The sequence below is a fragment of the Theobroma cacao genome, chromosome 10 (genome assembly GCF_000208745.1).
Source record: "Theobroma cacao cultivar B97-61/B2 chromosome 10, Criollo_cocoa_genome_V2, whole genome shotgun sequence".
Lineage (NCBI taxonomy): Eukaryota > Viridiplantae > Streptophyta > Magnoliopsida > Malvales > Malvaceae > Theobroma > Theobroma cacao.
The window spans coordinates 15,964,163-15,971,723 of NC_030859.1; the positions used below are offsets into that span (position 1 = coordinate 15,964,163).

General features: G+C 32.7%; 1 long non-coding RNA gene across 1 annotated transcript; it reads left to right on the forward strand.

Moving 5' to 3' along the window:
* LOC18586927 lies at window positions 1,728–7,013 on the forward strand. The gene is made up of 2 exons (XR_001929940.1): window positions 1,728–2,437; window positions 6,825–7,013. It is a non-coding gene; the product is annotated as an uncharacterized LOC18586927 (long non-coding RNA).

Below are 7,561 nucleotides of genomic sequence, written 5' to 3' on the forward strand. Positions count from 1 at the left end.
AGAATCAGGCATAACTTTCACACATGCCTTTTATCATAATCAGGTGTAGCCTTTACCAAAACGCTACCTTTTTCAGGTTCAAGCACAACTTTTACACAAGATACAACCTTTTAAAGGATCAGGGAAAGCCTTTCTACCTTTTTCTTAAAGGTATACCCGATACAATAATGGATTCTAAAGAAACTTTAACTCAAAACCTCTAGAAAGATTGATAAAGAAGTTTAAGATTAGAAAACTGAGAGCTTTCTCAAAAGATATGGATGATCAAGGAAGGTTTAAGCACAAGAAATATCAGTTAAAGGATAAAAATGTTATCTTTAGGTTCGGATCTTGCTTAAAGATAAGATTTTTCTGCTCACAACTTTTTCTCTTGTTTTTCACTCTTTTCTTCTTCAAAGATGATTCAAATTCGTTCAAAATCATTCAAATCTCTACTTTAACATCCTCAAGATAGGTATTCATAGCCTCTATGATTTTTTGCATGTTCAAGTGAAATTTGAATCACTTTTGTGATTTCTTCCTTATTCAGTTGGCTTGCACAATTTCGTCACATATATAGAATTGATTCTTTGTTGTTCAGTTGTTGGTTCTTTACAAAGTATAGAACTTTTTGTCTTTGGAGAATCAATTCTTCTATTCTGAGATGTTGTTCTTCATGAAGTCTGAAGCTTTCGATCTCTGGAGAATTAATTCTTCTATTTTGAGATGTCGGATCTTTTACAACTAGGTTCAAAGGTGACACTTTTGCAATCATGGAGAATCGATTCTTCTACCTCAAGGTGTCAGTTTTTCGCTATGGTCTGGCACGAAAATTTGAATTTGAGCTTGATTTTGGCATTCCAATCTTATCCAGTTGTACCATTTCTTTCTTGGTCACCAAGTTTTTGAATTTTAATTTGGTACTTTAAGAACCGATATCTTTTCTATGTATAATTGATTCTTTCTTCTTTGCATTTTTACCTTCTACATTCTATCTCTCTAGAATCGATTCTTTGTCTCTGAGGTGTCGATTCTTCACAAATCTTAAAGCTTCTTCTTTTCTCAGAATTGATTCGTCACTATTGATTTCTACTTAAGAATTGATTTCTCCTTCTACATAATCGATTCTTCCTGTGATAAAGAAATAGATTTTTCCTTCTTCTCATTTAAGAATCAAGTCTTTTCTTTTGAAAATTTGATTCTTAGGCTGGGCACTTTGAATTTTGAAAACAAGAATTCTTTGCAGAACTAAAAGACATTTCTTTAAATTCAAGAGCATGATCATCTATATTCAAAGCATGTTCAATCAATCTTAGCATTTTAATATATCTTTCTCTTAAGTGTAGTTTTAAAATATCTTTGAGGATTTTTTTTCTTATTCAAAAGTATTTTTCATTCATTTTAAGCTCATTAAGTTTAATTAATTTTATCATTTTAAAATAAGAGTAAAGCTAACATATGCCATTTACAAATTTATTGATTTAGTAATTTATTTTTCATCTAAAGAATAAATTGATAATGTTTGGAAATTACGATCGCATCAAAATCTATTTGGAATCTACTTCAAATTATTGAGATTTGTTCTTTTATATATAAATATAAATATATATATATATATATATGACACCATTATTATTATTAATGTATTTTTTTTTATATTCAATGTCTTGTTAATATTATTAATTTTTTAAATGAGTGAGAATTGGATGATATGTAAAATTCTCGTTGACTGCCAGGTGTCTTTCACTTAAAAAAAAACAGCGTTTAACTGATGAAATGCCAACAGACTTGTCTACTAACTATTACCAAAGGAAAAGATTCTATCGATTTTTTCTTGGTAAGCCAGTGGCTCGAAGCAAATAAAAGGTGTGCGAAGTTTACTGACCACAGAATTTCATCCATAAAGTAGTTACCTGCGCAATTTACCGACCAACGTTGTCGATGGAAGCATCAATCAGTGAAGATATTAAGATGCCGACAGAATTACCGTTGGATTTTTTGTTGATAATGCCTTTGTTCATGTGAGATATGTTAACGATACATTTACTGACTAAATTTTCATTGGTAGTTTCAGTGTTTACATATCGACTGAATTTTCGTTGGTTATTTCATCAGTATTGTTATTTTATATTACCGATAAAAATTTTCATCGATAAATTCGTCTGTAATTCAAATATTAAATCCTGATTGGGATTTCCTCCCACTTTCCCCTTTCTCTTTCACTCTTGTCTCTCACGACCCTTTCTCATCTGAGCTACCTTTGCCTAGTTGTCCTTGACCGGCTGCCGTCTTGTCCAACTGAAGAGTCCCTAAAGTCAACTACTTCCAACCCACCCCCCATTGGCGGCCCGTTTTGCTTCTGTCGTTTGGCCAGCCATCTTTCCTCTCCCATTCAACCATCTTTCCTCTCCCGTTCGACCCTCCATCCCCCGATAGCCCAAGTAAGGTTGCTAGTGATGTAAACCCTTAACCCCTTTTTTTTCTTTTGAATTTCATCTTAGAATTTGAATTCCATCCTAGAATTTGTTCCTGGTTTTATGCCTAATTTGGTTTAGTGATGATGTGTTAAATATTGTTTTGTGGCTACAAAGTTTGTTGAATATTGGATATTGAATATTGGGTATTAGGATATCAGGGGTTTAGGATTTAGTTGGTTGAATATTGAATAGATTGTTCTACAAATTGTTTAGTTGGGTATTGTTCTACAGATTGGTTTGAATGAATTGCTATTATTCAAAAGACACTGTGTTGATTGTTTTAAGTGCTGGTTTTAATGAATAATGCAAATATTTAATGTATTTTAGGTTTAGTGGTATAATGCAAATATTAAATAATATATTTAATGTAAGTTTGAAGTATTTAGGGAATTTTGTTAAGGTTTTGCTTATCATGTTACGTTTGCAATAGGGTTTAGTATGTAATTAATTAAGTAAGTGAGTAAATTAATTAATTTACTAATTACTATTTAGCATGAAATAATTTGGTTATAGTTATTAGATTTATATTTTATTAATTAAATAAAATCAATAATTTTGGGGCCCTAAACCTTTTTGCTCTTTTAATTATTGGTTCTATGATATTTCCTTTTAAGATTTTATTAAAGATAATTGGAGTCAGTTAAAGAATAGAAATAATAAAAGTCTGAAAATTTGCTGGGGTCGGAAAAATATTTGACTAATAATAAAAGGGTGGCATAAGGGTCGGTGTGGTGTGGTTCCAAAGAGAATTGAGATGTTGGAAGTAGCAATCCAAGATTTAAAGACGGTTTGGCAATTAAATTGTTTTGATTTTAGTATGAGGGAAAGGATCATTTCTAAAAAGGCAAAACTATGGGCCTTATAAAGAACAGAGGAGAGGAAATTGAAACAACAGTCTCAGATTAGATGGGTTTCACGAGGCGATTGAAACACCCAGTTTTTTATGCTATGTCCTCTAATAGGAGACGACTCAATAATTTGGGAAGCATCTTAGTGGATGGAGAAATTGTTGAGGAGCCATGTTTAATTAAAAAGGAAGTCTTGAAACATTTTTAGAACTTATTTTCTAGTAGAAGAACTTTGAAAATGGTAGACCCACAATGTGGCATTAGGCGCCTAAAAGGGGAATCAACTCTTTCACTAGAGGACCCTTTTTCTGGAATTTGAGGTATGGGATATTGTCAAAGAAAGTGATGGTAACAAGGATCTTGGGCCTGATGGTTTTAACTTAAATTTTTTCAAGGCTTAGTGGTCTGCGATCAAAAAGGATGTCATGGAGTTTGTACAGAATTTCTATAATACTGGGTGTTTGGGTTTTGAGGTAAATGAGAGCTTTATCACTTTGATTCCCAAAAAGAAGAATCCTACCTCAATTGGGGACTATAGACTTATCAATTTGGTTGGAAGTATTTATAAAGTAATAGCGAAATTGTTGGTTAATAGATTAAGAAAGGTTATTGGGGAGGTTGTAGAGGCACATCAATTTGCATTCATCTCTGGGAGATAGATTCTAGATTCTACACTATAGCCAATGAGTTAGTGGATACTATGAACAAGAACCGTGAGGGGGGTTTACTGCTAAAGGTAAATTTTGGGAAGGCTTATGGTAGTATTTGTTAGGATTTCATGGAGCTTACTATGGAAACAATATGAGTTGTGTGAGAACTGCATCAGTTTTGGTCGTTGTGAATGGGTCATCAACAAAACCAATTAAGTTGTAGAGAGGGTTGCAACAAAGGTGTCCTCTATCTCCTTTTTTATTCAATCTGGTTGTCAAAGTCTTCAATTGTTTGATGGTGAAGTTGTGAGATATTGGTTTTTGTAAAGGTATGCCAATTGGCAATAAAGGTTTGCACATGACACATTTGCAATTTGCAAATGATACTCTTCTCTTCTGCAAACTGAATCTTGAATAGCTCTTTAATATGAAACGTGCGTTAAGAAGTTTTTGGATCATGTCTGGCCTTAAGATTAATTTTACGAAAAGTTGTTTATTTGGTGTTGGAATGGAAATGGAGATTTTGGAGTTATGGGCATCTAGAATCCATTGTAAGGGAGGTAATCTTCAGACAATATATTTAGGCCTTCCATTGGGTGTGAATTTAGCCTTTTCGTGAATATGAAAACCTCTTATGGGTTGAGTGGAGAATAAACTAGAAGGGTGGAAAGCTAAACTCTTATTTCGTAGGGGTAGAGTAACCCTTTTGAAGTTAGTGATTAATAGTCTACCTATTTACTTCATGTCCCTATTTAAAATTTCACATGGAATCCCAGATGAGATTAAAAAGCTTCAACGATGTTTTCTTTTGGGAGGTGCAAATAATAACAGAGGGATGCATTTTATTAGATGGGATATCGTTTGCCATGAAAAGAAGAATGAGGGCTTAGGCCTGGTCGATCTTGAAACCAAAAATAGAAGTCTCTTAACCAAATGGATATGGAGGTATGGGAATGAGAGAGAGCATATATGGAGGAAAATCGTGACAGCTAAGAATGATTATGATCCGCATGCTTTATTGCCTAAAGCTACTGTGTCTCGTAATTGCTCTAAGGTATGGAAATATATTATATCTCCACTAATTTCTACTGACAAATTCTTCTTGCAAGTTAAAGCTAATCTAGGAGTGACCATAAAGGGTGGATATCAATTCCTTTTTGGCATGATGCACGGTTAGAGGACTTAGTCTTAAAGTTGGAATTTCCTAGACTTTTTGCATTGGCTCAAAATAAAAATGGTCGACTCTGCGAGTTTGGACAATAAATGGATGAAGAGTGGCAGAGGCGTATTGAACTTAGAAGGTAGTTATTTGGGTGGGAGTATAAAAATGGACACGGTTGTGGAGTTACTTGAGAGATTTTACATTAAGAGAAAGACTTAGCAATGGCATTATTTGGAAAGCTGCTCCTAGTGGTGTGTTCTCTACTAAGTCTTTTTTCAAAGTTGCTAATATGACTCATTCTATTGAAATTGACTTATAGAAAACGATTTGGTTTGGGTATGCCCCTTATAGGGTTGAGATATTTGTGTAGCAATTGATGTGGGGAAAAGTAGCCGTTAAAACTAAGTTAGTTAAAAGAAATTTGATTGGAGAGGATCAATCGTTGTGTGTCTTATGTAAAAGGCATCCAAAGACTATCAATCATTTGTTTTTTACTTGTGAAGAGTCTTGGCATGTATGGCGTTTATGGTTATTAGATTGGAACTTTAGCTGGGTTTTTCCTTTTAATGTCTAGAATTTTTTTCTTGCGTGGACTTTTGTGTGTATCAACAAGGATAGACTGAAAATTTGGACACTTATTTTCTATGCAATATAGCCTGGTCAATTTGGTTATTTAGAAATAATATTTTATTCAATAGGAAAAGGTAGGATGTCAAGCAGTTGTATGATTTGATTGAATTGAGGATAGCTATGTGGAGTACAGCTAAATGGCCTCAATGAATAGAATCACAAGAATATATATTCAGAAATCCGAATCTTGTTTGCATAGTTTCCAAATCAAAGTTGGTCAAGGGGATTACCTTGTGGGAGGCACCTTTGTTGGGTTGGGTCAAATTTAATGTGGATGGTGCATCAACTGGTAACCTGGGCAATTTAGGAATTAGGGGAATTTTACGAAACTATAAGGATGATATTATTATTAAATTTTATAAGTCAGTGGGGATATGTGATGTAAATTTCGCAGAAGTTCTAGCCATCAAAGAAGCTTTTGTCTTGTTCATTAAGTTCCTTAGGAATTCACAATTAAACCTATGAGTAGAGAGTGACTCCAAGAATACAGTGACATGGTTAAATAATCCTTCCAAGGCGCTATGGCGTTGTGGATAGGATATGATACAATTAGGCAGTCTTCAAGAGGTTATTCATCAATGAAAGGTTACAAATATGTTGAGAGAAACTAATGGTGAAATGGACTTAGTAAGGAAAAAGTTGATAGGAGGGAGGTACTAGTTCAATTTTTTGGGACTATTGAATAAGTGAAACGTTGAATGTGGTGTGTATGCGTTACTGGATAAATGGGACGTGTCTACTGCTTTTATTTAGATAGGAACCCAGTTATGCCTTGACTGGATATGTATTGTAATCAGATAGGTGTTTTTGCTCTAATCTTGGTAATTGTCATTTCGTATTCAAGTTGGAGATGATTGGTGGGTTGTGTTTAGTCATTGGATTGATGTTGCTGTTATGGCAGTAAGGATGTTTGGTGGAGTCTATTGGCCACAAGATAATGCTATTAATAATTCTGGACGTGAACTGCGGTCTCACCGAGTCAGGGATTATTTTTCTGTTTTGTGGTTGGATTTGCTGTATATTCAGGCAGGTGCAATTGTCTGGACATTAGTGACGCAATATTCAACTTCTCTTCCAGGAGTGATATGCGACTAAGCTTCAAACAAGGATTCATTGCTGTTTTTGGTCCAAATATGCAATCATATTCCCTTCTTGGCTGCTGCGGAAGGTTTGTTGCCTTGGATATAATATATGTTGTGGGATTTTTATGAAATTTGAAGTCATTAAAATTCTACATTTCAAGTCTACAAATCTCCAATTTTGGGTATTTCTTGTATTGGGTTTTATTTTGCTCTCATTGTTATGTTCTTGTAAATCTAAGTCCAAAGCATACTTTTCGTTTTGACATATTGCAATAAAATTGAGTATTTTTCAAAATAAATAAAATCAATAATTTATTAGTGATGTGTTTAATTAAATAAGTAACATTTAATAATTTAAAAAGCAATTCAATAAATAGTATTTGTTATGTTATTTAATTAAAATCTAATTGTGGAAATTTTCCTTGAAATAAACTACTTTTATTAATTAAGTAAAATTCATATTTATTTGTAATTCTAGTATTTAAAAAATATTTTAAATAAAATGAATAATTTCTTAGGGTTGTTATAATTAATTAAATAAGTGACTAAATTAATTAATTTAATATTTACTATGTAACATGAAATAATTTGATTGTAGTTATTAAAATTATATTTTAGTACTAATTATTTAAATAATTTTATTAATTAAATAAAATCAATAATGTATTGCGGATATACTTAATTAAATAAGTAACATTTAATAATTTTATTGGGTCTACTTTTAGGACCTTGT